This window comes from Tasmannia lanceolata, unplaced genomic scaffold, assembly GCF_043159265.1.
Source record: "Tasmannia lanceolata isolate RefF3 unplaced genomic scaffold, GAP_Taslan_0.1 ptg000044l, whole genome shotgun sequence".
NCBI classification, from domain to species: domain Eukaryota; kingdom Viridiplantae; phylum Streptophyta; class Magnoliopsida; order Canellales; family Winteraceae; genus Tasmannia; species Tasmannia lanceolata.
Window position 1 is genome coordinate 2,327,948 of NW_027518721.1, and position 22,923 is coordinate 2,350,870.

Below are 22,923 nucleotides of genomic sequence, written 5' to 3' on the forward strand. Positions count from 1 at the left end.
CTTATAAAATAATCATCTTTTAGACATAAGAGATATTAGAGATGGTGTGAAGGAACTTTTAGCCTAGTTTTGGAATGATGATAAGATGGTTTTGTATTTTAGATTTAGTTGATCATGGATGGAGATTAAAAAAATAGAATGTTTCTTATTTTAGAAACGTTATAAATCATCTATCTTTTTGACATAAGAAACCCTAGAGATAATGTCAACGAGGTTTTAACCAAGTTTTGGGATGAGAATGTGAGGGTATTGAATCTTAGATTTAGTTGATGAAGGATGGACATTGAAAAAAAAGAAAGTTTCTTATTTTAGAAACTTTATAAACTATTAATCTTTAAGATTTAGTAAACCCTGGAGATGGGGTAAATGAGCTTTTAGCCAAGTTTGGAGATGAGGATGAGATGGTATTGAATCTTAGATTTAGTTGATAAGGGATGGAGATTGAAAAAATAGAATGTTTTTTATTTTAGAAACTTTATAAAACATCTATCTTTTAGGCATAGGAAACCCTAGAGATGATGTTAACGAGCTTTTAGCCAACTTTTGAGATGAGAATGAGAGAGGATTGAATCGTAGATTTAGTTGATTAAGGATGGAGATTGAAAAAATAGAAAGTTCCTTATTTTAGAAACTTTGTAAGACATCCAGCTTTTAGACATACGAAACCCTAGAGATGTTGTCAAGTAGATTTTAGCCAAGTTTTGAGATGAGGATGAGACGGTATTGAATCTTAGATTTAGTTGATGAAGGATGGAAATTGAAAAAATAGAAAGTTTCTTATTTTAGAAACTTTATAAAACATCTGTCTTTTAGACATAGGAAGCCCTAGAGATAATACAAACGAGCTTTAACCAAGTTTTGGGATAAGAATGAAAGGGTATTGAATCTTAAATTTAGTTGATGAAGGATGGAGATTGAAAAAATTGAAAGTTTCTTATTTTAGAAACTTTATAAACTATTAATCTTTTAGACTTAGTAAACCCTAGAGATGGTGTAAATGAGCTTTTAGCCAAGTTTGGAGATGAGAATAAGATGGTATTGAATCTTAGATTTAGTTGATGAGGGATGGAGAATGAAAAAATAGAAAATTTTTTATTTTAGAAACTTTATAAAATATCTATGTTTTAGACATAGGAAACCCTAGAAATGATGTAAACGAGCTTTTAGCCAACTTTTGAGATGAGAATGAGGGGGGATTGAATCTTAGATTTAGTTGATTAAGGATGGAGATTGAAAAAATAGAAAGTTTCTTATTTTAGAAACTTTGTAAGACATCAATCTTTTATACATAAGAAACCCTAGAGATATTGTCAAGTAGATTTTACCCAATGTTTTAGATGACGATGAGATGGTATTGAATCTTAGATTTAGTTGATGAAGGATTGAGATCGAAAAAATAGAAAGTTAGTTATTTTAGAAACTTTATAAAACATCTGTCTTTTAGACATAGGAAGCCTTAGAGATAATACCAACGAGCTTTTAACCAAGATTTGGGATGAGAATGAGAGGGTATGTAATCTTATGTAAGCCCAATGGTTCCCACCTTGGAAATTCCCGTCTTATTTTGATGATTCCAATACACAAGTGATTTAAGATCACTAATGTGTTTGATTGTCTAAGTTGTAGATCAATATTGCTTAAAGACAAGACTGCTTGGATTGAGGCCAAGAAGTTCTCATTTGACCACCTTATGAAGGCCAAAGACATTGGAGATCCGTGACGAATGAAGACTTGAAGAATCGAATTTGAAGATCGAAGTTATTTTAGAATGTATAAGATCCAATCTTAGTTTAGATTTTAGAGGCATAAATTAAGTAAATAAACACACACCCTAAATGTTTAAGTGATTGTCCTTATAGTGTTCCAACACTTTGCAACCCTCATAACAATCCCAACTTAGTGTAGAGTTGGAAGCCCAAAAACAGAATTGAAAATCTGCTTGACATAGGCTTCTCGGAACTCTGAGACATTCCTCGGAGCTCCGAGAGTTGGTCCAGTAGAATTTTTCCATCTTCTGTTTGTATTCCCGGAACTCCGAGAGAAATTCTCGAAACTCCGAGGAATTTCTCGGAACTCCGAGAATTCTCTCTGAACTCCGAGACCACTATAACGGGAAGAAATATATCCGTTGGTAACTTTGCCAGATTTACCACTATGCCCCTCAAACGGTCATATCTGGTTTTTCTATATATATGGGCATTCCAAACTTCCCAATGATCAATCCTAACACTCAAAAACTTCAAATGATGTTTAGAAAACTAGTGTAAGGAAATATTTGCATTGCCCTTAGGATTTAACTAGTGTGCTTATTTTTCATTCTTGATCTCTGAATCTTCAAAATTAGGTTAGAAGTTTTCAAAAGGTTAAAACTTGTTAGAAACCTAATTTTACCTCATTAGTTGCCGTACTCAGGACCACCCTTGGAATTTTACTTGGTATCAGAGCCTAGGCTCTTAAAAGATTTTCTTTTCTTAAAATCTTTGGTAAATTTTTTTAAAATTTTAAACAAGGGAAAGATCATAAGATCTTTGGCAACTTTCTAATTGTGAAATGACAAATACAAATGGAACCGGACTTCCGGAAGGCCATTCCACAACTAGACCTCCTTTCTTTGATGGGTCCAACTATGGACATTGGAAGACAAGGATGCGCATCTATCTTTTTTCGATAGATGTGGAAATTTGCTATATTGTAGAACAAGGATACACTTTGCCTTCCAAGCCATTTGAAGAATGGAATGTTGTAGAGAAAAGGCATGCAAATTTAAATCACAAAGCTATAAACTCTTTGTTTTGCGCCTTATCTACGGAGGAGTTTAATAGAGTAGCTCTTTTTTATTCCACCAAGGTTATTTGGGATACACTTGCCGTTATCCATGAGGGGACATAAGAAGTCAAGGATTCCAAAATAAACTTGTTAAAGAGCAAATATGACATGTTTAGAATGGGTCAAAATGAAAGTATTTCCGAAATGTATACCCGATTTTCTAAAATTTCAAATGAATTAGCTAATCTTGGTAAATCTTATCCTACTGATGAGCTTGTGAGTAAGTTGCTTAGGTCACTTCCTCCTTATTGGGACCCAAAAGTCACCGCCATCCAAGAATCAAAAGATCTCAAGACGCTAACTGTGGAGGAGCTTGTAGGATCTCTAATCACTCATGAGATGCTCCTCACTAGCCGTCAAGAAGAGAAGAAGCCGAAAGAGAAAGAAAGAGAAAGTCGATCTCTAGCTCTAAAGGCCTCCAAGACGGACTCATCATCAAGTGATGCGGATAGCGATGGGGAAGAAGCGTTAAGAAAATTTAAAAGCTTATGCAGAAAGAAGCATAAAAAGGATAAAAATAAGAAGAAAGAAGAAAATGTAGTAGAAGGAGGATTAAGGTGTTATAATTGCAAGAAGACGGGACACAAAAGACCGGAGTGTCCACTTCTCAAGTCATCTTCCTCGAAGTACAAGGGAAAGATGGATTGGAAGAAGAACAAGGCTCTTGCAGCCAGTTGGGATGCTTCTAGCACCTCGGGAAAGAGCTCAAGTGAAGGGGAAGATAAAAAAAGATGACCTTTGCCTCATGGCACTCTCTCATGAAGTTGAGGTAAACTCTAACTCCTCTTATAGTTCATGAAGTAGTGATAGTGAAAAATATCTTATGATGAATTATGCATAACCTTGCATTCTCAAATTTCAAAAAATAAAGTTCAAAAGAAATCTATTTCAAAATTAGAAAATGAACTTAGTATTTTGAGAAATGAATCTTCTTCTTCCAAATCTCAAGCACAACTTGAAAATTTTAAACTTGAGATTGAAACCCTTAAGGGTATTTTTGATGAGAAAACTTGCCAATTAGCACAATTTCAAAATATGGCAAGCTTCTCCAAATCTTATGAAGATGAATTTAATAATTCTTTAAATCAATTAACACATCTTCATAATGAAAATGAAAGGTTAAGATTATGTCTCCATGGATTCCTAAATGGTGAGAAAATTATTGACATAATCTTAAAGAAAGCTAGTCTTAGACCTAATCATATAATTTATGATAGGACTAGTCTATCTAACCCCCATGTTAGATGCCATTATTGTGAAATTAATGGTCACTACCAATTCCAATGTGCATCTAAAATTAGGGATTTTGGTGGAACCAAGAAATCTTGGGTTCCCAAAGCCCCCATATGATTCTATTTATAAGTGTTTAGATTAGGGGTTATCTCTTAAAATTGAATATCCTTTTATGGTTATTTAAAATCCCCTCTTGTATTGAATTTGGTTTCCAAATAGGGGGAGTTTTATGTTTGTCTTTTTCCTTGAAAAAGGGGGAGCTTAAAATTTGTAAATTTCATCCCCTTGTTTTTCTTTTACCCCATCTTTTTGATAGATGCCAAAGGGGGAGAGAAAACTAGTGTAAGGAAATATTTGCATTGCCCTTAGGATTTAACTCGTGTGCTTATTTTTCGTTCTTGATCTCTTAATCTTCAAAATTAGGTTAGAAGTTTTCCAAAGGTTAAAACTTGTTAGGAACCTAATTTTACCTCCTCATTAGTTGCCGTACTAGGGACCACCCTTGGAATTTCATCTTAGATTTAGTTGATGAAGAATGGAGATTAAAAAAGTAGAAGGTTTCTTGTTTTAGAAACTTTACAAAATATCAATCTTTTAGACTTAATAAACCTTAGAGATGGTGTCAAGGAACTTTTAGCTAAGTTTTGAGATCAGGATGATATGGTTTTGAATCTTAGATTTAGTTTACGACGGATGGATATTGAAAAGTTGAAAGTTTCATAGTTTAGAAACTATATAAAACATCAATCTTTAAGACATATGAAACCCTAAAGATGATGTCAACGTGTTGTTAGCCAACTTTTGAGATGAGAATGAGAGGGTATTGAATCTTATATTTAGTTGATTAAAAATGGAGATTGAAAAGATAGAAAGTTATTTATTTTAGAAACTTTGTAAGACATCCATCTTTTAGATATATGAAACCCTAGAGATGGTGTCATGCGACTTTTAGCTAAGTTTTGAGATGAGGATGAGATGGTATTGAATCTTAGATTTAGTCGATAAAGGATGGAGATTGAAAAAATAGAAAGTTTCTTATTTTATAAACTTTATGTAAGCCCAAGGGTCTACTCTCCTATCTTGTTTTGATGATTCTAAACATAATTTATTGTGTTATTGAATACTAATCAATTTGCCTTAAAGTGTTGTGTTTAAGATATGATTGATTATTGAAGAAACCAACACACTATATGGTCATGCTTGAAGAAGTACCCAATAAGAGTCAAAGGAGCTAAGCAGAGCTCACATCATCTCTCAAGCAAGCATACAAAAGATGGAAGGTCAATTGAATACAAAAGATGGAAGATCAATTGAAGACCAAGACTAAAGAGAAGTTGAAGGTTACATTTCTATCATTGTATATCCTTTCCCTTTAGATTTTCAAGTTAAGGCAAAGTGTTTTAAAAGAGTTTTTCAAAAACACTTAAAGAACTTAAAATTGATTAGTGAATGGTTATGTGGTGGACCAACATGTTGGGACCCTCATAAACATTCCAAAATTATCATAGGAGTTGAGTTCCAAAAGCCCAAAATCAGATAAGCAATAAAATCTCAAAATTCTGCTTGTTTTAGGCTTCTCGGAACTCCGAGAGTTCCTCGGAACTCCGAGAAATGGTCCAGTAGCTTATGGCCATTTTCTCGGAACTCCGAGAAATGGTCCAATAGAAAGTCTCATCTTCTGGCCGTTCTCTCGGAACTCCGAGAACCTCGCGAAAGACCAAAAAATAGCCGTTGGGCTTTGAATTAAAAATTATTTTTTGATTTTCTTAATCCCAAACGGTCATATTTTAGGAAGAGGTTATATATACACCTTCAAGAGGATTATTTTCCTTTCTTGAACATTTTGAAAAACCCTCTTAAGCATTCAAGCAAACTTGCAACCCTTTCAAGCTTAAGATTTTGTTTTTCCCAAACTTGCCTTGCACTTGCAAATCTATTGAGTTTGGATTTAGAGCTTTCACTTGCAATCACTATTGAAGAGCAATCAAGGGACTTCAAAGAGCATCAAGCTTTCAAGAAGAAGCCAAGCTATTTATCTTCAATTTCTTGTAAAGGTGGCTAGGGCATCCTACCTTAATACCCTAGGGAGCATCGCTTAGAACTCGGCGAAGAAGGAGGGTCGGTGTAACGGTGTAAAGGCATCCTTATTTAATATCCCTTGGAAGTGTAATCGCCTAGGAGCCGGGCATCGTGGAGGTCTCCAATAGTGGAAATCCTTAAGGACGATCTTAAGAAGAGTGGAGTAGGGCTTTGCCCGAACCACTATATATCGGTTTGTTCTTTCTTATTCTTGCACTTTCATCCTTAATTTTGGTTTGATATTTCTATTTGTGTTGATCTCATTTAAACTAACCAAAATCTAATTAAGAGAAGAAAATTCAAATTAGGGTTCACAAATTAATTTTCAAAAGGACTAATTTAGTGTTAAAATCAATTCACTCCCCCTCTTATTTATTTCACTTTATAAAACATCCATCTTTTAGACATAGGAAACCCTATATATGGTGTCAAGGAACTTTTAGCCGAGTTTGGAGATGAGGATGAGATGGTATTGAATCTTAGATTTAGTTGATAAAGGATAGAGATTGAAAAAATAGAAAGTTAGTTATTGTAGAAAGTTTAAAAAACATTCTTCTTTTAGACATATGAGACCCTAGAGACGGTGTCAATGAGCTTTTAGCCATGTTTTAGGATGATGATGAGAGGGTATTGAATCTTAGATTTAGTTGATAGAGAATGGAGATTGTAAAAATAGAAAGTTTCTTATTTTAGTAACTTTATCAAACATCCATATTTTAGAGATAAGAAGCCCTAGAGATGATATCAACAAGCATTTAGCCTTGTTTTGGGATGAGAATGAGAGGGTATTGAATCTTAGATATCGTTGATGAAGGATGGAGATTGAAAAAATAGAAAGTTTCTTATTTTAGAAACTTTATAAAATATCAATCTTTTAAACTTAGTAAACCGTAAGGATGGTGTCAATGAGCTTTTAGCCAAGTTTTGAGATGAGGATGAGATGGTATTGAATCTTAGATTTAGTTGATGATGGAAAGAGATTGAAAAAAAGAGTTTTTTATTTTAGAAACTTTATAAAACAAACATCTTTTAGACATAAGAAACCTAAGTTATGCTGTCAAGGTGCTTTTAACTAAGTTTTGGGATGAGGTTGACATGGTATTGAGTGGTAGATTTAGTTGGAGAAGGATAGAGACTGAAAAACAGAAAGTTTATTATTTTAGAAACTTTATAAAACATCCACCTTTTAGACATAGGAAACCCTATAGATGGTGTCCATGAGCTTTTAGCTAAGTTTTGATATTATGATTAGATGGTATTGAATATTAGATTTAGTTGATCAAGGATGGAGATTGTAAAATAGAAAGTTACTTATTTTAGAAACTTTGTAAAACATCATTCTTTTAGACATAGGAAACCCCATAGATGGTGTGAAGGAGCTTTTTGCAAAGTTTTGAGATGGGGATGAGATGATATTGAATCTTCGATTTAGTTGATGAAGAATGGAGATTGAAAAAAAAGAAAGTTTCTTATTTTTGAAACTTTATAAGACATCAATTTTTTAGACATAGGAAACCCATAAGATGGTGTCGAGGAGCTTTTAGCCAAGTTTTGAGATGTGGATGAGATGGTTTTGAATCTTAGAATTAGTTTATAAATGATGAAGATTGAAAAAATAGAAAGTTTCTTATTTTAGAAACTTTACAAAACATCAATCTTGTAGATGTAGGTGACCCTAGACACGGTGTCAATGAGCTTTTTGCCATATTTTGGGAGGAGGATGAGCTGATATTGAATCTTAGATTTCGTAGATTAAGGACGGAGATTGAAAAAATAGAAGGTTTCTTGTTTTGGAAACTTTATAAAACATCCATCTTTTAAACATAAGAAGCCTTAGAGATGATATAAACGAGCATTTAGCCAAGACTTAGGATGAGAATGAGAGCGTATTGATTCTTAGATTTAGTTGATGAAGGATGTAGATTGAAAAAATAGAAGGTTTCTTATTTTAGAAACTTTACAAAATATCAATCTTTTAGACTTAATAAACCTTAAAGATGGTGTCAGTGAGCTTTTAGCCAAGTTTTGAGATGAGGATGATATGGTATTGAATTTTAGATTTAGTTTACGACGGATGGAGATTGAAAAATATAAAGTTTCTTATTTTAGAAACATTTTAAAATATCCATCTTTTAGACATATGAAACCCTAGAGATGATGTCAACGAGCTTTTAGCCAAGTTTTGGGATCATAATGAGAGGGTATTGAATCTAAGATTTCGTTGATGAAGGATGGAGGTCAAAAAAATAGAAAGTTTCTTATTTTAGAAAATTTGTAAAACATTAATATTTTAGACTTAGTAAATCATAGAGATGGTTTAAAGAAGGTTTTTAGCCAAGTTTTGAGACATAGGAAACCCTAGAAATGGGGTCAATGAGCTTTTAGCCAAAATTTGAGGTGAGTATGAGATGGTATTGAATCTTAAATTTAGTTGATAAAGAATGAAGATTGAAAAAAAAGAAAGTTTCATATTTTAAAAACTTTGAAAAACATCCATCTTTTAGACATAGGTAACCCTAGATATGGTATCAAGGAGCTTTTAGTTAAGTTTTGAGATGAGGGTGAGGTTATATTGAATCTTACATTTAGTTGATGAAGGTTGGAGATTGAAAAAATGAAAGTTTCTTATAAGAAATCATTCGTTTAGACATAAGAAACCCTACTGATGGTGTGAAGGAGCTTTTTGCAAAGTTTTGGGTTGAGGATGAGATGGTATTAAATCTTATATTTAGTTGATAAAGGATGAAGATTGAAAAAATAGATAGTTTCTTATTTTAGAAACTTTATAAAACATCCATCTTTAGATATAGGGGACCCTAGACATGGTGTCAAGGAGCTTTTAACCATGTTTAGGGATTACGATGAGATGATATTGAATCTTAGATTTAGTTTATGAATGATTGAGATTGAAAAAAGAGAAAGTTTGTTCTTTTAGAAACTTTATAAAATATCCATCTTTTAGACATTGGAAGCCCTAGAGTGGATGTGAACGAGCTTTTAACTAAGTTTTGGAATAGGAATGAGAGGGTATAAAATCTTAGATTTAGTTGATGAAAGATGGAGATTGAAAAAATTCAAACATCTATCTTTTGGACTTAGGAAGCCCTAGAGATGATATCATCGAGCATTTAGCCAAGTTTTGAGATGAGAATGAGAGGGCATTGAATCTTAGATTAGGTTGATGAAGGATGAAGATTGAAAAATTAGAAAGTTTCTTATTTTTAAAACTTTAAAAAATTTCAATCTTTTAGACTTAGTAAACCGTAAAGATGGTGTCAAAGAGCTTTTACTTAAGTTTTGACATGAGAATGAGATGGTATTGAATCTTAGATTTAGTTGATGAAGGATAGAGATGGAAAAAATAGAAAATTTCTTATTTTAGAAACTTTATAAAACTTACATCTTTTAGACATAAGAAACCCTAGAGATGATGTCAATGTGCTTTTAGACAAGTTTTGGGATGAGGATGAGATGGTATTGAATCGTAGATTTAGTTGGAGAAGGATAGAGATTGAAAAATAGAAAGTTTCTTATTTTAGAAACATTATAACACATCCACCTTTTAGACATAGGAAACCCTATAGATGGTGTCAACGAGCTTTTAGCCAAGTTTTCATATTAGGATTAGATGGTATTGAATCTTATATTTAGTTGATCAATGATGGAGATTGTAAATTAGAAATATTCTTATTTCAGAAGCTTTATAAAACATCAATCTTTTAGATAAAGGAAACCCTATAGATGGTGTCAAGGAACTTTTAGCCAAGATTTGAGATGAGGATTAGATGATATCGAATCTTTGATTTATTTGAACAAGGATTGTGATTGAAAAAATAGAAAGTTTCTTATTTTAGAAACTTTATAAAACATCTAACTTTTAGACATTAGAAACCCTAGAGATGGTGTGAATGAGCTTTTAGCTAAGTTTTGAGATAAGGATGAGATGATATTGAACCTTAAATTTAGTTGATGAAGGATGGAGATTGAAAAAATAGAAAGTTTCTTACTATTGAAACTTTGTAAGAAATCAATCTTTTAGACATAGAAAATCCAAAAGTTGGTGTCGAGGAGGTTTTAGACAAGTTTTGAGATGAGGATGAGATGGTATTGAATCTTAGATTTAGTTTATAAATGATGAAAATTTAAAAAATAGAAAGTTTCTTATTTTAGAAACTTTACAAAAGATCAATCTTTTAAAGGTAGGAGACCTTAGACACGGTGTGAAGGAGCTTTTGGCCATGTTTTGGGATTATGATGAGATGATATTGAATCTTAGATTTAGTTGATGAAAGATGAAGATTCAAAAAATAGAAAGTTTCTTATTTTTAGAAACTTTATAAAACATCTCTCTTTTAGACATAAGAAGCCCTAGAGGTGATATCAACGACCTTTTAGCCAAGTTTTGGGATGAGAGGGTATTGAATTTAGATTTAGTTGATGGAAGATGGAGATTGAAAAAATATAAGGTTTCTTATTTTAGAAACTTTACAAAATATCAATATTTTAGACTTAATAAACCCTAGAGATGGTGTCGTAGAGCTTTTAGCCAAGTTTTGAGATGATGATGATATGGTATTGAATCTTAAATTTAGTTTACGATGGATGGAGATTAAAAAATTGAAAGTTTCTAATTTTAGAAACTTTATAAAACATCAATCTTTTAGACATATGAAACCCTAGAGATGATGTCAACGGGTTTTTAGCCAAGTTTTGGGATCAGAATGAGAGGGTATTGAATCTTAGATTTCGTTGAAGAAGGATGGAGATTGAAAAAATAGAATGTTTTTTATTTTTGAAACTTTATAAAACATCAATATTTTAGACTTAGTAAACCCTAGAGATGGTGTAAATAAGGTTTTTGCCAAGTTTTGAGATGAGGAAGAGTTTTGGGATGAGGAAGTATTTGTTTTCTCCCTTAGATTTAGTTGATGATGGATGCAGATTTAAAAAATAGAAAGTTTCTTATTTTAGAAACTTTATAAAGCATCCATCTTTTAGACATTGGAAACCCGAGAGATGGTGTCATGGAGTTTTTTACCAAGTTTTTAGGTGAGGATGATATGGTATTGAATCTGAGATTTAGTTGATAGAGAATGGAGATTGAAAAAATAGAAAGTTTCTTATTTTAGAAACTTTAAAGCACATCCATCTTTCAGACATAGGAGACCCTAGATATGGTGTCAAGGGGCTTTCAGCCTAGTTTTGGGATGATGATATGATGGTATTGAATCTTAGATTTGGTTGATGAAGGATGGAGATTGAAAAAATAGAAAGTTTCTTATTTTGAAAACTTTATAAAACATCAATCTTTTAGACATAGGAAACCTTAGAGATGATGTCAACGAGCTTTTAGCCAAGTTTTGGGATGAGAATGACAGGGTATTGAATCTTAGATTTAGTTGATTAAGGATGGATATTGAAAAAATAGAAAGTTTCTTACTTTTGAAACTTTATAAAATATGAATCTTTTAGATTTAGTAAACCCTGGAGATGGTGTGAATGAGCTTTTAGCCAAGTTTTGAGATAATGATCAGATGTTATTGAATCTTAGATTTAGTTGATGAAGGATGGAGATTGAAAAAACAGAAAGTTTTTTATTTTAGAAACATTATAAAGCATCTAAAACATACAACTTTTAGACATATGAAACCCTAGAGATGATGTCGACGAGCTTTTAGCCATGTTTTGGGATAAGAATGAGAGGGTATTGAATCTTAGATTTAGTTGATAAAAGATGGAGATTGAAAAAATAAAAAGTTTCTTATTATAGAAACTTTATAAAACATCCATCTTTTAAACTTACTAAACCTTAAAGCTAATGTCAACGAGCTTTTATCCAAGTTTTGAGATGAGGATTAGATAGTATTGAATCTTAGATTTAGTTGATGGATGATGGAGATTGAATAAATAGAAAGTTTCTTATTTTAGAAACTTTATAAAACATCCATCTTTTAGACATAGAAAACTCTCGAGATTGTGTTAAGTAGCTTTTAGCTAAATTTTGAGATGAGGATGAGATGGTATTGAATCTTATTTACTTGATAAAGGATGAAGATTAAAATATAAAAACTTTTCTACTGTAGAAACTTTATAAAACATCAATCTTTTAGACGTAGGAGACCGTAGAAATAGTGTGAAGGAGCTTTTAGCCCAGTTTTGAGATTAGGATGAGATGGTATTAAATCTTTGATTTAGTTGATGAAAGACCATCTTTTATGGTATTTAAACCCTAGAGATGATGTAAACCAGCTTTTTGCCAAGTTTTGGGATGAGAATGAGAGGGTATTGAATCTTAGATTTAGTTGATGAACGATGAAGATTGAAATAATAGAAAGTTTCTTCTTTTCAAAACTTTATAAAATATCAATCTTTTAGTTGTAGGAAACCCTAAAGACGCTGTCTAGCAGCTTTTAGCCAAGTTTTATGTTGGGAATGAGAGGGTATTAAATCTTAGATTTTGTTGCTAAAGGATGGGGATTGAAAAAATAAAAAGTTTCTTATTTTAGAAACTTTATAAAACATTAATCTTTTACACTTAGTAAACCCTAGAGATGTTGTCAAAGTGCTTTTAGCCAAGTTTTGAGATGACGATTAGATGGTATTGAATCTTAGATTTTGTTGATTAAGGATGGAGATTGAAAAAATATAAAGTTTATAAAACATCCATTTTTTAAACATAGGAAACCCTTGAGATGGTGTTAAGGAGCTTTTAGGGAAGTTTTGAGATGATGATGAGATGGTATTGAATCTTACATTTAGCTGATAAAGGATGGAAATAAAAAAATAGAAAGTTTTTTACCTTAGAAACTTTATAAAACATCCATCTTTAGACATAGGAAGCGCTAGAGATGGTCTAAAGGAGCTATTACCCAAGTTTTTAGATGAGAATGAGATGGTATTGAAACAGAGATTTAGTTGATGGAGGATCATCTTTTATGATATTTAATCCCTATAGATGATGTCAACGAGCTTTTAGCTAAGTTTTGGGTTGAGAATGAGAGGGTTTTCAATCTTAGATTTAGTTAATAAAGGACAGAGATTGAAAAAATAGAAAGTTTCTTATTTTAGAAACTGTATAAAACATATATCTTTAAGAGATAGTAAACCCTGGAGATGCTGTGAAGGTGCATTTAGCCAACTTTTGAGATGAGAATGAGTGGGTATTGAATCTTTGATTTAGTTGATAAAGGATGGCGATTTAAAAACTAGAAAGTTTCTTATTTTAGAAACTTTATGAAAGATTAATCTTTTACACTTAATAAACCCTAGAGATTGTGTGAAGGAGCTTTTAGCCAAGTTTTGATCAGAAGATGAGGTGGTAATGAATCATAGATTTAGTTCATGAAGGACTATCTTCTATGGTATTAAAACCCTATAGATGATGTCAACGAGCTTCTAGCAAAGTTTTAGGATGAGAATATAGGGTATTGAATTTTAGATTTAGTTGATTAAGGATGGAAATTGGAAAAATAAAAAGGTTCTTATTTTAGAAACTTTTTAAAACATCAATCTTTTAGACATAGGAAACCCGAGAGATGGTGTCAAGGTGATTTTAGCAAAGTTTTGAGATGAGAATTAGAGGGTACTAAATCTTAAATTTAGTTGCTTAAGGATGGAGGTTGAGATTAGGATGAGATGGTATTGAATCTTTGATTCAGTTGATCAAAGACCATCTTTTGTGGTATTGAAACCCTAGAGATGATGTAAACCAGCATTTTGCCAAGTTTTAGGATGAGAATGAGAGGGTATTGAATCTTAGATTTAGTTGATGAAGGATGAAGATTGAAAATATAGAAAGTTTATTCTTTTAAAAACTTTATAAAACATCCATCTTTTAGACATAGGAAACCCTAAAGACGATGTGAAGGAGCTTTTAGCCAAGTTTTGAGTTGGGAATGAGAGGGTATTAAATCTTTGATTTAGTTGCTGAAGGATGGGGATTGAAAAAATAATAAGTTTCTTATTTTCGAAACTTTATAAAACATCAATCTTTTCCACTTAGTAAACCCTAGAGATGGTGTCAAAGAGATTTTAGCGAAGTTCTTAGATGCGGATTATGTGGTATTGAATCTTTGATTTAGTTGATGATGGATGGAGATTGAAGAAATAGAAAGTTTCTCATTTTAGAAACTTTATAAAAAATCAATCTTTTAGACATAAGAAACCCTCGATGTTCTGTTAATGAGTTTTTTGCAAATGTTTGAGATGAGGATGAGATGGTATTGAATCTTAGATTTAGGTTATAAAGTTTGAAGATTGAAAAAATAGAAAGTTTCTTATTTGAGAAACTTTATAAAACATCCATCTTTTAGCCATAGGAGACGCTAGAGATGGTGTAAAGGAGCTTTTGACCAATTTTTAAGATGAGGATGAGATGGTATTGAATCGTAGATTCAGTTGAACAAGAGCCATCTTTTATGGTATTGAAACCCTAGAGATGATGTAAACCAGCTTTTGGCCAAGTTTGGGATGAGAATGAGAATAGCCACCAAAGTTAAAGCTATTGGGGTGAGGATAGCCACCAAAGTTAAAGCTATTGTAATTGGCATTCGATCTTCGCCAAGGTTAAGAAGATCAAATAGTGAAGCCATCAACGGGTTTGGTTGGTGGAGTGGAGTAGGCCTCGGATTTGAGGACCGAACCACTTTAAATCTCGGGTGCACTCTTTCTATCTCTTTGCTCTCTTATTTGCATTGCACCATTAGATTTAACTTGTATGCTTGAATATTGATTTTTGATCTCTTAATCTTAAAAGCGGTTTAAAAGGTTTTAAATTGGTAGATTCTATTTCTTAAAACAACCATATTCTCCCTCCTCATTGTGTTGCCATTCTAGTATAACTTGGGACCCCCCCTACATCGTATTTTCACTTGGTATCAGAGCCTTGGCTCTTAAAAGATTTTAAAATTTTTGTGAAAGTTATTTCAAAATCTAACTAGGGAAAGATTTTATTTGGCAACTTCTAAAGAAATGGCACACCAAATTGGAACCGGACTTCCGGAAGGCCATTCCACAACTAGACCTCCTTTCTTCAATGGGTCAAACTATGGACATTGGAAAACAAGGATGCGCATCTATCTTCTTTCGATAGATGTGGAACTTTGGTACATTGTTGAAAATGGATACAATGTACCTTCCAAACCATTTGAAGAATGGAATGTGGTAGAGAAAAGGCAAGCTAATTTGAACTACAAAGCAATAAATTCCTTGTTTTGTGCCTTAGCTACCGAGGAGTTTAATAGAGTTGCTCTTTTTTATTCCGCCAAGACTATTTGGGATACCCTTGCGACTACCCATGAGGGAACATCACAAGTCAAGGATTCCAAAATAAACTTGTTAAAGAGCAAGTATGAAATGTTTAGAATGAGTCCAAACGAGAGTATTTCGGAAATGTATACTCATTTTTCTATTATTTCTAACGAACTAGCTAATCTTGGTAAATCTTATCCTAACGATGAGCTTGTGAGTAAGTTACTTAGGTCTCTTCCTCCCCATTGGGATCCAAAGGTGACCGCGATTCAAGAGTCAAAAAATCTCAAGACGCTAACCATAGAGGAGCTTGTAGGATCTCTCATCACCCATGAGATGCTCCTTACTAGCCAACAAGAGGAAAAGAAGCCAAAGGAGAAGGAGAGGGAATTTAGATCCCTAGCACTCAAGGCTTCCAAGGAAGACTCATCAAGTGAAGCGGATAGTGACGAAGAAGAAGCTTTACGAAGATTTAAGAGCTTGTGGAGAAAGAAGCATAAGAAAGATAAGAAAAAGAAAGAAGAAAGTGATGTTGATGGAGCCTTAAGATGCTTCAATTACAAGAAGATTGAACACAAAAGACCGGATTGTCCACTTCTAAAATCAACTTCCTCTAAGTACAAGAGTAAGAAGGATTGGAAGAAGCATAAGGCTCTTGCCGCCGGTTGGGATGCGTTAAGCACATCGGGCAAAAGCTCAAGTGAAGGGGAAGACAATAAAAAAGATGATCTTTGCTTCATGACATTCACCCATGAAGTTGAGGTAAACTCTAACCCCTCATATTCTTCATCTAGTAGTAAAAGTGAGAGCATACCTTATGATGAATTGTGTGAAACCTTGCATACCCAAAAATAACTAGTATGGGTTTTGTTTCATCGAAAAATCAATGTTTTGGAATAGTGATCGTGTGGTTGGTTAGTAGGGAAATGAAAGAAGAAGCCCTTACCTTGGCCATATCTGATTCGGGAGAAACGGGATCTGTTTCCAAAAACAAGGTTCTAAAAAAATCCTTTTTAAAATTAGGAAAAGAACTTGATTTTTTGAAAAGAGATTTATCTTCTTCCATATCTCAAGAACAAGTTACACTTGAAAATCATAAACTTGAGATTAATACCCTTAAGGGTAGTTTGGATGAGAAAACTTGCCAACTTTTAAAACTTCAAAATATGGCAAGCTCCTCCAATTCTTATGAAGATGAAAGAAATGAGCTTTTAGTTCAAACATCCCATCTTCATAATGAAAATGAGAGACTTAGATTATGTTTACATGGATTTTTAAATGGAAATAAAATTATTGACATAATCCTAAGTAAAACTAGTCTTAGACCTCAACATGCTTATCATGATAGGACTAGTGTATCTAACCCTCTTGTTAGATGCCATTTTTGTGGAATGAATGGTCATTACCAATTCCAATGTGCATCCAAGAGTAGGGCTAGATGTCGGACCAAGAAATCTTGGGTTCCCAAAACCCCCATATGATGTTATTCATATTGTGTAGATTAGGAGTTTTTTGAACTTAAAATTGAATATATTTCATTTGTATGGTTTTTTGATAACCCCTCTTGTATTGTAAAATTATTTTAACTAGGGGGAGTTAAAATTGAATTTTTCTTTGAAAAAGGGGGAGCTTTAAAATTGTAAATTTTAAACCCTTTGTTTTTCTTACCCCTTCTTTTTGTTGATGACAAAGGGGGAGAAGATTCTAGAGTAAAGACTCTAGAGTAAGAAAAATGTGAAAAGAGTATATGCCTTAATTTGTAAATCTCTTGTGCTTGTCATCATAAAAAAGGGGGAGATTGTAAGCCCAATGGTTTTCACCTTGGCATTCCCATCTTGTTTTGATGATTCCAATACACAAGTGATCTTTTATCACTAATGTGTTTGAATGTCTAAGTTGAAGATTATGATAAAGTAAGATCAAGGATGCTTGGATTAAAGGCCAAGAAGCTCACATTGCACCACCAATTGGAAGGCCAAAGTCATCAAGCAAGAAGTCATGAAGACTTGAAGACATGAAGAAATTCATATTGAAGACCATTTTTTGTCTTTTAGAATGTATTTGATCCAAACCTAGATTAGGATTTTAGAGGTATAATTAAGTTAATCTCACACACCCTAAATAAACAAGTGATTGTATTTGTGGAGTTCCAACACCTTGGAACCCTCATAGCAATCCCATCATGGTTGAGAATTGGAAGCCCAAAACAGAATTGAAAATCTGCTCTGCATAGGCTTCTCGGAACTCCAAGAGTTATTCTCGGAACTCCGAGAATTATTCTCAGAACTCCGAGAAATGGTCCAGTAGATCATTTTCCAACTTCTGTGTGTATTCTCGGAACTCCGAGATTTATTCTCGGAACTCCGAGAATTATTCTCGGAACTCCGAGAACACTCCAATGGTCTGAAAAAGAGCCGTTTGAAATTTTGCTGGAATTACCTCAATGCCATTGAACGGTCATATTTTGGTTTTCCTATAAATATGGGTGTTCTAAACATACAAACCATCAATCCTAACACTCTAAAACTTCATTTGAATATCCAAGAGTGAATCAAACTTCAATTGTGCCTCTCATCACCATCTTTAGGATTTGGATCATAGGCTCAAATTTGTACATCCATTTTGTAACCCTTGTGAGGGATTTTTCATTTCTTTCTTTCAACCTTCGAGTGTTGTATTCGGGCGAGTATTCGGAGAAGCGAAGCCCATTCTCCGTGGTGAGGATAGCCACCGAGGTTAAAGCTATTGGGGTGAGGATAGCCACCAAAGTTAAAGCTATTGTAATTGGCATTCGATCTTCGCCAAGGTTAAGAAGATCAAATAGTGAAGCCATCAACGGGTTTGGTTGGTGGAGTGGAGTAGGCCTCGGATTTGAGGACCGAACCACTTTAAATCTCGGGTGCACTCTTTCTATCTCTTTGCTCTCTTATTTGCATTGCACCATTAGATTTAACTTGTATGCTTGAATATTGATTCTTGATCTCTTAATCTTAAAAGCGGTTTAAAAGGTTTTAAATTGGTAGATTCTATTTCTTAAAACAACCATATTCTCCCTCCTCATTGTGTTGCCATTCTAGTATAACTTGGGACCCCCCCTACATCGTATTTTCAATAAAGGATGGAGATTGAAAAAATAGAAAGTTTCTTATTTTAATACTTTATAAAACATCCTGGTTTTAGACATAGGAAACCCTAGAGATGTTGTTAAGGACCTTTTAGCCATGTTTTGAGATTAGAATGAGATGGTATTGAATCTTAGATTTAGTGGTTGAAGGATTGAGATTTAAAAAATAAAAATTATCTTCTTTTAGAAACTTTATAAAACATCAATCTTTTACTTTTAGTAAACCTTTGAGATGGGGTCAAAGTGCTTTTAGCTAAGTTTGAGATGAGGACTAGATGATATTGAATCCTAGATTTAGTTGATGAAGGATGGAGATTAAAAAAATAGAAATTTTTTTTATTTTAGAAACTTTGTAAAACATCCAGATTTTGGAAATAGGAAAACCTCGAGAAAGTGTTAAGGGGCTTTTAACCAAGTTTTGAGCTGAGAATGAGGTTTTATTGAATCTTTGATTTGGTTAATGAAGGATGGTGTTTTTAAAAATAGGAAGTGTTAAGGGGCTTCATAAAACTTACATCTTTTGGACATAGGAAACCGTAGAGATGCTGTTAAGGAGCTTTTAGCCAAGTTTTGAGAAGAGGATGAGATGGTATTAAATCTTAGATTTAGTTAATAAAGGATGGAGATTGAAGAACTAGATAGTTTCTTATTTTAGAAACTTTATAAAACCTCCATCTTTTAGACATAGGAGACCCTGGAGATGGTGTTCAGGGGCTTTTAGCCGAATTTTGAGATGAGGATGAGATGGTATTGAATCATAGATTTAGTTGATGATGGACCATCTTTGAGGGTATTGGAACCCTAGAGATGATGTCAACGAGCGTTTATCTAAGTTTTGGGATAAGAATGAGAGGGTATTGAATCTTAGATTTAGTTGATGAATGATAGAGATTGAAAAAATAGAAATTTTCTTATGTTAGAATCTTTATAAAACATTTATCTTTTAGACATAAGACACCCTAGAGATGGTGTCAAGTAGCTTTTAGCCAAGTTTTGAGATGAGAATGAGAGGGTATTGAATCTTACATTTAGTTGTGAAGGATGGAGATTGAAAATATAAAAAGTTTCTTATTTTAGAAACTTTATAAAACATAAATCTTTTACACTTAGTAAACCCTAGAGATGGTGTCTAAAAGCTTTTAGCCAAGTTTTGAGATTTAGATTATATGGTATTGAATCTTAGATTTAGTTGATGATGGATGGAGATTGAAGAAATATAAAGTTTCTTATTTTAGAAACTTTATAAAACATCCATCTTTTAGGCATAAGAAACCCTCGTGATTGTGTTAATGAGATTTTAGCTAAATTTTGAGATGGGGATAAGATGGTATTGAATCTTGGCTTCAGTTGATAAAGAATGAAAATTGAAAAAATAAAAAGTTTCCTATTATAGAAACTTTATAAAACATCAATCTCTTAGACATAAGAGACCCTAGAGATGGTGTGAACGAGCTTTTAGCCAAGTTTTGAGATTATGCTGAGATGGTATTGAATCTTAGATTTAGTTGATGAAACACCATGTTTTATGGTATTGAAACCCTAGAGATGATGTCAACTAGCTTTTTGCCATGTTTTGGATGAGAATGAGAGGGTATTGAATCTTAGATTGAGTTGATAAAAGATGGAGATTGAAGAAAATAAAAAGTTTCTTATTTTAGAAACTTTATAAAACATCCATCTTTTAGACATAGGAAACCCTAGAGATGATGCTATGGAGCTTTTAGCGATGTCTTGACTTGAGAATGAGAGCGTATTAAATCTTATATTTAGTTGTTGAATGATGGAGATTGAAAAAACAAAATTTTTTTTTATTTTAGAAACTTTCTAAAACATCAATCTTTTACACTTAGTAAACCCTAGAGATAGTGTCTAAGAGCTTTTAGCCAAGTTTTGAGATTTGGATTAGATGGTATTGAATCTTAGATTTTGTTGATGAAGGATGGAGATTGAAAAAATAGAAAGTTTCTTATTGTAAAAACTTTATAAAACATCAATTTTTAAGACGTAGGAAACCCTCGAGATTGTGTTGAGGAGCTTTTAGCCAAATTTTGAGATGGGGATGAGATGGTATTGAATTTTAGCTTTAGTTGATAAATGATGAAGATTGAAAAAATAAAAAGTTTCCTATTTTAGAAACTTTATGAAACATTAATATTTTAGACATAGGAGACCCTAGAGATGGTGTGAAGAAGCTTTTAGCCAAGCTTTGAGATTAGAATGAGATGGTATTGAATCTTAGATTTAGTTGATAAAAGACCATATTTTATGGTATTGAAACCCTAGAGATGATGGCAACCAATTTTTTGCCAAGTTCTGGGTTGAGAATGAGAGGGTATTGAATTTTAGATTTACTTGATGAAAGATGGAGATTGAAAAATTAAAAGTTTCTTATTTTAGGAACTTTATAAAACATCCATCTTTTAGACATAGGAAACCCTAGAGATGATGTCATGGAGCTTTTAGCAATGTTTTGAGTTGAGAATGAGAGTGCATTAAATCTTATATTTAGTTGCTAAAATATGGAGATTGAAAAAATATAAAATTTCTTATTTTAGAAACTTTATAAAACATCAATCTTTTACACTTAGTAAACTTTAGAGATGGTGTCTAGGAGCTTTTAACAAAGTTTTGAGATTTGGATTAGATGGTATTGAATCTTAGATTTTGTTGATGAAGGATGGAGATTGAAAAAATAGAAAGTTTCTTATTTTAAAAACTTTATAAAACATCAATCTTTAAGACATAGGAAACCCTCGAGATTGTGTTAAGGAGCTTTTAGCCAAATTTTGAGATGAGGATGAGATGGTATTGAATTTTAGCTTTAGTTGATAAAGGATGAAGTTTGAAAAAATAAAAACTTTCCTATTTTTGAAACTTTATGAAACATTATTCTTTTAGACATAGGAGACCCTAGAGATGGTGTAAAGGAGCTTTTAGCCAAGTTTTGAGATTAGGACGAGATGGTATTGAATCTTAGATTTAGTTGATGAAAAACCATCTTTTATCGTATTGAAACCCTAGAGATGATGTCAACCAGCTTTTTACCAAGTTTTGGGATGAGAATGAGAGGGTATTGACTCTTATATTTAGTTGATGAAGGATGGAGATTGAAAAATAGAAAGTTTCTTTTTTTAGAAACTTTATAAAGCATCAATCTTTTAGATATAGGAAACCATAGAGATGATGTCATGGGCCTTTTAGCCATGTTTTGAGTAGAGAATGAGAGCGTATTAAATCTTAGATTTAGTTGCTGAAGGATGGAGATTAAAAACATAAAAAGTTTCTTATTTTAGAAACTTTATAAAACATAAATCTTTTACACTTAGTAAACCCTATAGATGGTGTCAAAGAGCTTTTAGCGACGTTATGAGATTTGGATTAGATGATATTGAATCTTAGATTTAGTTGATGAAGGATGGAGATTGAAGAAATAGAAAGTTTCTTATTTTAGAAACTTTTAAAACATTCATCTTTTAGACATAGGGAACCCTCGAGATTGTGTTAAGGAGCTTTTAGCCAAATTTTGGGATGAGGATGAGATGGTATTGAGTCTTAGATTTAGTTGATAAAGGATTTAGATTGAAAAAAGAAGAAAGTTTCCTACTATAGAAAATTCATAAAACATCAATCTTTTCGATATTAGAGACCCTCGAGATGGTGTGTGTAGACATCCCATTTTGACCGGACCCTTTTCCCCAAAATAAGTTAAAATCCCGAAAGTTGAGTTGAGGTCCCGAACCGAATTAGCTCAAGTATCAAGCCATAGGAGGGTGACCTATCAAAGAAGGGGGTGTCAATATCAACCCATTGGCCAGTCAAATGGAAAAAAAAGAGAAAAGACAAGTTGTTTGGTGCCAACTATCAAAGCAAGGTGGCACTTGTATCATTTGCAAGAGAGGGTGAATTTAAACCTGGGAAGGGTGCTAGTATCAGTGCCCTATAAAGACAATTGATATATTTGTTCCTTTTATTACTTAGGGACAGCCCACCCAAGTGCAAAAGTTAGTTATAAATAACCTTAGGAGGGCAGTCCAAGGTGTGAAAAGGGGGAGCAATAATGTAGTCTTTTCCTAAGACCCTTTTTCCCCCCAAGACCACCCCTATAGGATAAAAGAATAGTCATAAATTCATCTACCAGGGTCTGTCCAGGGCAAGAAGAGGGGTGCCGAATTTATCATTTTGGCTTGTCTTGCAAGCATCTAAGAAAGACCATAGGATCAAAAGTGAAATGGATGGCTGAGATTAGGAAGAGGGTGGCAACCCTAGCTATAAAGTCATATATCTTGTGGGTATACAGGAGAGCCCCATTTTCTAAGAAAAAGAGCAACAACAGAGAGAGGGAGGAAGAAAGGGATTTGCAGCCACCTCATCTTCTCCTCCTTCTACCACCACCGTCAACCACCACCTCCAAA